At 50.4% G+C, this 9,537-nt stretch overlaps 1 protein-coding gene across 2 annotated transcripts in view; it reads left to right on the top strand.

The window, feature by feature from the left end:
• Positions 1 to 6,230: 6,230 nt before the first annotated feature.
• Positions 6,231 to 9,537, top strand: part of LOC120404740 — a 58,522-nt gene continuing 55,215 nt past the window's right edge. For both annotated transcript variants that reach the window (XM_039537698.1, XM_039537696.1), the window contains exons 1-2: positions 6,231 to 6,247; positions 6,903 to 7,017. The gene's annotated coding sequence lies outside the window, so the exon portion shown is untranslated. The remainder of the gene's footprint in view (positions 6,248 to 6,902; positions 7,018 to 9,537) is intronic.

The raw sequence follows: 9,537 nt of genomic DNA, 5'->3' as shown, positions 1-9,537 counted from the left end.
GCGCTTAAAGATGATAAAGTCATTGCGGAGAAACTAAATGGATTCTTTGCTTCAGTCTTCACGGCTGAGGATGTTAGGGAGATTCCCAAACCTGAGCTGGCTTTTGTAGGTGACAAATCTGAGGAACTGTCACAGATTGAAGTGTCACTAGAGGAGGTTTTGGAATTAATTGATAAACTCAACATTAACAAGTCACCGGGACCAGATGGCATTCACCCAAGAGTTCTGAAAGAACTCAAATGTGAAGTTGCGGAATTATTAACTAAGGTTTGTAACCTGTCCTTTAAATCGGCTTCGGTACCCAATGACTGGAAGTTAGCTAATGTAACGCCAATATTTAAAAAGGGCTCTAGGGGTGATCCCGGCAATTACAGACCGGTAAGTCTAACGTCGGTACCGGGCAAATTAGTTGAAACATTAAAGAATAAAAGAATAAAATTGTCAGACACATAGAAAAACATAAACTCTTGAGCAATAGTCAACATGGTTTCTGTAAAGGGAAATCGTGTCTTACTAATCTATTAGAGTTCTTTGAAGGGGTCAACAAACATGTGGACAAGGGGGATCCGGTGGACATAGTGTACTTAGATTTCCAGAAAGCCTTTGACAAGGTCCCTCACCAAAGGCTCTTATGTAAATTAAGCTGTCATGGGATAAAAGGGAAGGTCCTTTCATGGATTGAGAACTGGTTAAAGGACAGGGAACAAAGGGTAGGAATTAATGGTAAATTCTCAGAATGGAGAGGGGTAACTAGTGGTGTTCCCCAAGGGTCAGTCCTAGGACCAATCCTATTCAATTTATTCATAAACGATCTCGAGAAAGGGGTAAACAGTGAGGTGGCAAAGTTTGCAGATGATACTAAACTACTCAAGATAGTTAAGACCAAAGCAGATTGTGAAGAACTTCAAAAAGATCTCACAAAACTAAGTGATTGGGCAACAAAATGGCAAATGAAATTTAATGTGGATAAATGTAAAGTAATGCACATTGGAAAAAATAACCCCAACTATACATACAACATGATGGGGGCTAATTTAGCTACAACGAGTCAGGAAAAAGATCTTGGCGTCATCGTGGATAGTTCTCTGAAGATGTCCACGCAGTGTGCAGAGGCAGTCAAAAAAGCAAACAGGATGTTAGGAATCATTAAAAAGGGGATAGAAAATAAGACTGAGAATATATTATTGCCCTTATATAAATCCATGATACGCCCACATCTCGAATACTGTGTACAGATGTGGTCTCCTCACCTCAAAAAAGATATTCTAGCACTAGAAAAGGTTCAGAAAAGGGCAACTAAAATGATTAGGGGTTTGGAGAGGGTGCCATACGAGGAAAGATTAAAGAGGCTAGGACTCTTCAGCTTGGAAAAGAGAAGACTAAGGGGGGACATGATAGAGGTATATAAAATCATGAGTGATGTTGAGAAAGTGGATAAGGAAAAGTTATTTACTTATTCCCATAATACAAGAACTAGGGGTCACCAAATGAAATTAATAGGCAGCAGGTTTAAAACAAATAAAAGGAAGTTCTTCTTCACGCAGCGCACAGTCAACTTGTGGAACTCCTTACCCGAGGAGGTTGTGAAGGCTAGGACTATAACAATGTTTAAAAAGGGACTGGATAAATTCATGGAGGCTAAGTCCATAAATGGCTATTAGCCAGGATGGGTAAGAATGGTGTCCCTAGCCTCTGTTCGTCAGAGGATGGAGATGGATGGCAGGAGAGAGATCACTTGATCATTGCCTGTTAGGTTCACTCCCTCTGGGGCACCTGGCATTGGCCACTGTCGGTAGACAGATACTGGGATAGATGGACCTTTGGTCTGACCCGGTACGGCCTTTCTTATGTTCCTATGTTCTTATCCCGATTTAACTGAATTCCAGATACTACATGGTGTAGATATTGGTATCAGTCTTTGTTCACAATTCAGTGCTACAGACATGCTAGACCCTGTCTTGTCTGCAATGCACTGAAAGCATTGCAAATGAGGAATGTGCGCTCAGATGCCAGAGAGTGAAGGAAAGATAGCCATGTCTGTTGATGAATCAACTACTCTGAGCAATGAATCAACAGTTAGAATCTATTTAAAATGTGACACTTTGAAGGATGATGATCCTCACTTCATGTTTCTTCATGATTGCATTTCCACATCAGACGGCTTCAGGCACTGTAGATTATGAGCTGAAATGCCTCAATAAATTAAATTCTGATTACAATTACTCTTGTAGCATTTGCGAGTGATGGTGCTAGGGTTATGCTTGGCAAGAACTCTGGCATAGCGAGCTGTATTGTGAAGAAGTACCCAATTGTTCTAGAGAGGTAGTGTGTGAATCACAGGTTGGATTTGGCAGCTGCTGAAACATTGAGTGAAGTAAGAGCTGTAAATCACTTGGAAATTGTTGACAAACTCTATACGTTTTACAGCCGGTTACCTGAAACCAAGAAAGAACAATGTGGATGAGCAGCTGAGAAAGATTGGGGGTGTCAAGTTCCTATTGCACTGTATTTGCTGCCTGGCATGGGCTCGCTCAGTAACAAGAGACTCGCTCTGCACACAGGTGCGCGGTGACCGAGGGGTCAGTCGGCTACTTCTCCACCCTGCGCTGCCTGGCAGTAAACTACTTCCTGCGTGGCTCTGGCAGGCGTGGCTGGGTAAAGACAGCCTCCGCCATGTCTTTCCGCAGCGTTGGTGTAACCCTGTCAGGCCCAGCACATGAGAGAGACAAGGTGAGGGAGGGAATGTCTTTGGTTGGCCCAGTGTCTGTGAGTGAGAGAGAGAAGCTAACACAGAAAGCTCCAGCGCTTGTCTTGGGCCAACCTAAGATATTCCCTCACCCACCTTCTGTCTCTCATCACGCAATATCTGGGCACATGAGGAAGGCCACCGACCCCACCGACGCCCTTCTTTGTCTGCAGTTCTCTTGCAGCCCCAGCGCTGCGTGCTCGGAGCTGGCCTCGTGGAAGGGCTCCCTGTCGAGTGATTAAGGGTTTGGGTCTCTAGCACGTAGGCCACACAAATCCAAAGAGTCTGAGGGTGAGCGTTCGCTTGCTCCCCCCTGCATCCTCAAGCATTCAGCCATCAGGGCCGGCTCCAGACCCCAGCACGCCAAGTGCGTGCTTGGGGCAGCATGCCGCTGGGGACGCTCTGCCGGTTGCTGGGAGGGCGGCAGGCGGCTCCGGTGGACCTCCCGCAGGCATGCCTGCGGAGGGTTCGCTGGTCCCGCGGCTTCGGTGGAGCATCCGCAGGCATCCCTGTGGCACTAGTCTAGTTAGATTTGTAAATGGAGGATCAGTCCTTGCCCACCTCGATGATGTGGTGTTTGTGTTTCCTATGCCAGGGCCATGGTTTTGATCCGTTTCCAGGAGCGTAACTGGATTTTCAATGAGCTCATGGCCATCCTCAACTGCAAGGACGATAGGCGTTCTTCATTAAGGTGAGCCTCACCGGTGGGTGAGGGTCGTGAGAACAGCCCCAGCCCAGTGGTGACTAGGGCATGGAGCTGACCTATGGCCAGGGGCGGCAGGTTTGTAGAAATTTTGGTGGTGCTCAGCAGAGCCTGCCCTTCCAAACTCTGCCCCCCCATACTCCGCCCCCCACCTGCCTAAGGCTCTGGGAGGGAGTTTAGGGGGGGAGGGGGCCTGGGGTGCAGGCTCTGGGAGGGAGTTTGGAGGCCGGAGTGGGGTGTGGGAAAGGGGTGGAGGGGAGGAGTTGGGAGGGTGCTGAACTTACCTGGGTCTCCTAGGCAGGGCGGGCTGGGCGGCCCCCATGTGCTGCTACCCTCAGGCACTGCCCCCACAGCTTCCTATTGGCTTCAGGGGCATTTGAGGTGGGATACAGACCCATCCCACCCAGGGACCACAGGGAGGGGCTGGCAGCCATGTGGAGCAAGCAGGCAGGAAGCCGCTCAGCTCTGCTGCACTGCCAGTGGTGAGTGGGGGCCCCGAGCTGTTTTAAATGGGAGGGAGAGAAAGGTGGGGCCAAGGCCCATGGTGCCCAGGCACCGCAGGCCCATAGAACTCGCCGTCCATGCCTATGGCCAGGAGAGGGATGGCCCTGAAGGCCCTGGGGGTGGGTGGGTGAGCAGGGGCAGGGAAAGCTCCTACAACCCAAGAGGTGGAGTCACTCACTCTGGGCATTGTTACCTGACCCAGCTGGTGTCACAGGGCTGAAACAAGCCCAGGGTCAGGTGTCTCTTGTTCCCCAAGGCTCAGTTCCATAGAATGGTCCCTTGTGTGACCTCGGCCCTCAAGCCCCCTCTGACGTCCGTGTGCCATGCGCAGGCCGGGCAGCCGCCTGCCCATCCACGGCCAATTCACCCTTTGGAGCACAAGGCTGCAGACCCCCAGCTCCGCATGCAGCTGACCCTTAGTGAGGGAGCAGGGCAGGCCTTGATCTCAGCTGGAGCCTCGAGGGGCCGTCGTGCTAGAAGCATTTCAGTGGGGACCACATGGTGACCAATTGTGGTGCCCGGCATACAGCCCATGCCGGGTCCGTGGCCAGTGGAGCTAAGGGCCCCGTGGCAGAGATGAGTTGCAAGAGGCCAGCCCCGTTCTCTAGCTTGTTTCACTGTTGGTGTGTTAGCTCCTCCAGAGCCCTGACCTCAGCAATGAGCTGGAAGACACCATTGTGGAGGAGATGAGCAGGCAGCCGAGAGACCCCCAACACCGTGGTGCACTGGCTGGTGCTCAAAGGCCTCCTCAACCTGGCCCTTCGCCCAGAGAAGGTGAGAGGGGAGGAGGGCTGGGGGATAAACCCAGAACCGCAGGGAGCTGCTGCAGGGCTGGGGTCATTGAAACCTTCCCAGGGTACATGGCCCTGGCCTGGAGTCAGAAGCCCTGAATTCTATTCCTGGCTCTGCCACTAACTTGCAGGGTGCCCTTGGGCAAGTCCCTGCCTGGCCTTTGTCTGCTGTTCTGCAGGGCAGGGCCTGGCTCCTGCGGGGTGCATCTCTAGGTGTGTGCAGCACCTGGCATAGCCGGGCCTGATTGTGTCTGGGGTCTCTGTGATCCAAAGAACCCTAGCACTAGAGTAGCAGCAGAGCTGCAGACTCTAGACCCCGAGGGAATGCTGGCGACACCAGTGATCAGGGACGCCTGGACAGAGCCATTTCACTTCAGTTAGGAACCATTTTTTCCTACAAATCCCTTTTAAAGCCTCATATGTTTTAACTGTTGACGTCATGGCTCTGTCCTGCAGCACTCGCTCCTCTGAAGAGCTCTGGAAGGGCCTTTTGCTGCTAAGATCTTATAACAAGTTTGATACCCACAGTATAGTGAAGGCAGAGAAAACCCTTGGGGCTTAAATACACAGATCTGGCAGCCTGGTAAAGAGGTGACAATCTGAAGGCAACTCTCGCTAATGATAATTTACTTCCCCTGAGAATAGCGGGTCAGTCCGGTTTATTAAACCCGGATTATGACTAGATCAGATATGGAGAGGGTGTGACTGTAATTCTCTTTGTTATACACCATTCCCATCATTCCATGTGCCTCAGCCTGGTTTTCACTTGCTTCTAGTTCATTTTCCCTTCTGGAACCGGTTAGCCTGTATTTGAGACATTTTTTCCCTGATGCCGGTTGAGATTTTGTGGGGCTGTCTTTGAAAGGTTCAAAAACCAAATACAGAAATGATTGAATCCGGCTTTTAGTAACAGTCCAACCCTAGAACTAGTGTGCAAAATCGGCTTCCTCCCCTAGGCTGGGCTGTAAGGACTGAGACTCAGGAGAACCCAGCCCTGTACGAGATCCTCCAGGAGCAGGCCTGCAGGCAGAAGATGAAGGAGCTCTTCCCTCAGCTCTGCATCGCTCTGCTTTTCCACATCACCTACACGGTGGAGCCGTCCATGCAGAACATTGCTTTGCACCAGAGGGTTCATAACCATGAGGACACGCCCACACTCCTCAGCTCTGTCACGTACCGCCAGCCCGACACCCAGCCTGGGTTCTGCACCGTCGCCCGCAGGCACGCGGCAGGGCCTGGCCTGGGCTCGCTCAGTAACAAGAGGCTCGCTCTGCACGCAGGTGCACGGTGAAGGCCATGAAATCCTTGCTTCGATGTGCTGGCTACGGGGACCAGGTCACCTTCATCCTGAAGCAGGGCGGCTGGGACATGCTCATGAGCTCTGACATGCACAAAGGCATCTGCCTGCTTGCCTGCTGGCTGGCTGCTGGCTGCCCAGAACTGACCACAGCACCAGCTCCCCTCCCTGGGCACAGGACACGGCCACATTGCCTTCCCTGCTGGGTGAGATGTGGCTCTCAATCGCCTGTGTGGAACAGGCCGCAGCCTCTGTGCTGTTGACCGAGGGGTCAGTCAGCTACTTCTCCACCCTGCGCTGCCTGGCAGTAAACCGCTTCCTGCGTGGCTCTGGCAGGCGTGGCTGGGCAAAGACAGCCTCCGCCATGTCTGTCTGCAGCGTTGGTGTAGCCCTGTCAGGCCCAGCACATGAGAGAGACAAGGTGGGGGAGGGAATGTCTTTGGTTGGCCCAGTGACTGTGGGTGAGAGAGAAGCTAACACAGAAAACTCCAGCGCTTGTCTTGGGCCAATCTAAGATATTCCCTCACCCACCTTCTGTCTCTCATCACCCAATATCTGGGCACATGAGGAAGGCCACCGACCCCACCGACACCCTTCTTTGTCTGCAGTTCTCTTGCAGCCCCAGCGCTGCGTGCTTGGAGCTGGCCTCGTGGAAGGACTCCCTGTCGAGTGATTAAGGGTTTGTGTCTCTAGCACGTAGGCCACTGGGCATTTTAAGCCAGCAGGAACTAGTCCGTGCCAGCTGCGCATGACTAGTCACCCGGGATCTCCTGTCCTGTGGCACTGGTCTGGTTAGATTTGTAAATGGAGGACCAGTCCTTGCCCACCTCGATGATGTGATGTTTGTGTTTCCTATGCCAGGGCCATGGTTTCGATCCGTTTCCAAGAGCGTAACTGGATTTTCCACAAGCTCATGGCCATCCTTAACTGCAGGGACGATAGGCGGCACATCCTGGCCATGGCATTCTTCATTCAGGTGAGCCTCACCAGCGGGTGAGGGTCGTGAGAACAGCCCCGGCCCAGCGGTGACTGGGACATGGGGCTGACCTATGACCAGGGGCAGCAGGTTTGTAGAAATTTTGGTGGTGCTCAGCAGAGCCTGCCCCTTCAAACTCTGCCCCCCCATACTCTGCCCCCCACCTGCCTAAGGCTCTGGGAGGGAGTTTGGGGGGGGAGGGGGCCTGGGGTGCAGGCTCTGGGAGGGAGTTTGGAGGCCGGAGTGGGGTGTGGGAAAGGGGTGGAGGGGAGGAGTTGGGAGGGTGCGGAACTTACCTGGGTCTCCTAGTGTTGGGGACTTTAACCCCGACAGCGAAATTCGTTGTCTGTTCACAGAGAGACAGGCAACACCAGCAAGGTCCGATCAAAAGCCCTTTATTGACAAGTGCACGCATCAACAAAGGGCCGCTCGTCTCCAGTGAGAACCAGCAGCACTTTTCAGCTTAGTATTAGCCTATATAGACAGTTTTGTTACGTCATACATCACTCACTTGAGCAAAACCCACCCCCCTTTGTTTAACAACTTAAAACTAGACACTTTTAATATACACACATGCCTAGACTTTATGTCTACAACTTTAGATTATTAATTATATCTTAACAACACCCAAAAGTTAAAAATACAGGGGAGTTTTAAACAAACCTATAACTCAACCAAAAAGTTAGAATCTGAACCGTGGGATGCTAGAGTTTCTTATCAGCTCTTCAAACACTGTCCTTAGCACAGCTAATGGTATGCCAGCAATGCAATCCCTGGTTTATCTCAGGCTTATCTCACGTTTTCCAGGGCTCTGTAAAACAATGCTGCTTCTCAGTACTTTTCCACTCTGGGATTACCCAGAAACCTCTTTTAGCCTGACTTTAGTCAGGTTGGCATAACTGTTTTGCCTGCTATATTTTCATTCAGGCCTAACAATCCCCCCTTTGTCCCTCGAGGACCAACGGGACTCTTGGGACAACAAATTACCGCTTGGCAGGGCACAACCGAGTTACGGTTTGTTCAGTTGCAAACGAAGCTTTAAATTGCCTTCAGGGGTAACAGTTCATTGGTCTGGGGCACTGACTATAAATCAGTGAGGTATACCAAGTGATTTAAGTTTCCAAATGTCCCGGTGAGTAATTCTGTCCCACATGCATCCTCCCCATGGACCCAGCAGGATTTGGTATGTGGGAGCCAACACCCACCCTAACCGGTCCATATGCTTCGAAGGAGCACTGTTAATGTCCACACTTCCTTCCAGAAAGTGTCCAAGTATGTTTCCATGACCACAGATCAGATGGTACTCCTGTGTGTCTGTAAGGGCAGTGGGCCAAGTCTGGTGTGCAAGATCAATTGGAATGGCCATCAGCTGGTCATTCAGGAAAGCCTGAATTTCTAAACATATTAGATCCCACTGCAATGCCTTCCCAGCCTCAGTGATATTTAATACCATCTCTTGCAGTAACTTCTGGGTCACAGAACTAAGGGCTGAAATGACATGTAACTCACCAACTCCAGCCTGTACTTGGGATAGCTGAGCTTTAAAAACAAGCCTAGTGGCCTTTTCTAGTTGGCCCAATTTCTTATCATGTTCTTGGCTTTCAGGTCCCTTTTTTTCCCCAAAGGAAATAGCCCAGGCTCTCTGTTATACTAATCTAATGGCAGCCCCTTATGAGCAATCTGGGTATGCAAAAGCAATCTGAAAACTGGATAAGGACAATGTTATTTAAAATGCAATGAGGGAGGGCAATACATGCTGAAGGATTTATCCAAAACACAGGGCACAGCCTGTAGAATAAACCCCAAAATCCAATCAATACCACATTCCCAAACAGGGGTCCCACAAATTTCTTCCTGCCAGTGTATAATTCTTTGTTTCTTCACCAGGGTCAGTCCTTAATGTCCTTTTTAGTCAGGAATTCCTGGACTTTGGCAATGTCAGTGGAGTGAGTGTTTCTTCTCCTTTCCCAAAACAGATGTAGTTCAGCATTCTACAGATGAGGGATTACGAGTACATCACCCTGTAGTGTTTTTTGCTTCTTTTAAAAAAATTCAAAGGCACAATAAATATGTCCGTGGACAAGGGAGAGGTTTAACCAGCACGTCACCTTGTCCTTTTTCTCTGTCTGTTCAGAAAGCACAATAGAACTAGAAAAAGGAATAGGCTAATCATCAGTAGGAGAATTCTTCTGAGGTGGAGGGGTCTTTCTGCAGTGAGAATCCTGGGTCCAGGCAGTCAGTCTTTGGCACTTCACAGCGGTGTCGGTAGTCAGCAGGACTCAATAAGGGCCTTTCCAGCGTGGAGCCAAAGCAGTCTTTCACTTAGTGGATCTTTACATTAATCCAGTTTCCTGGTTCCAAGAAGTGGCAGGGCTTCTAGGGTCTTTGTGTAGTGCGTCTTTACCTGTGAAAAAAAGAAACCTAACATACTTCATTAGTGCCTGTCAGCGATTTGCAGACTTTACAGCTATGTGGGCACATTTAAGCCCCCCTTTTCTTGGTTGTTAGCTAAGTCTTAGT

This window comes from Mauremys reevesii, linkage group 4 (assembly GCF_016161935.1).
Source record: "Mauremys reevesii isolate NIE-2019 linkage group 4, ASM1616193v1, whole genome shotgun sequence".
NCBI lineage: Eukaryota > Metazoa > Chordata > Testudines > Geoemydidae > Mauremys > Mauremys reevesii.
The sequence above is the reverse complement of the archived record's forward strand: the minus strand, read 5'-3'. Positions and strand labels throughout refer to the sequence as shown.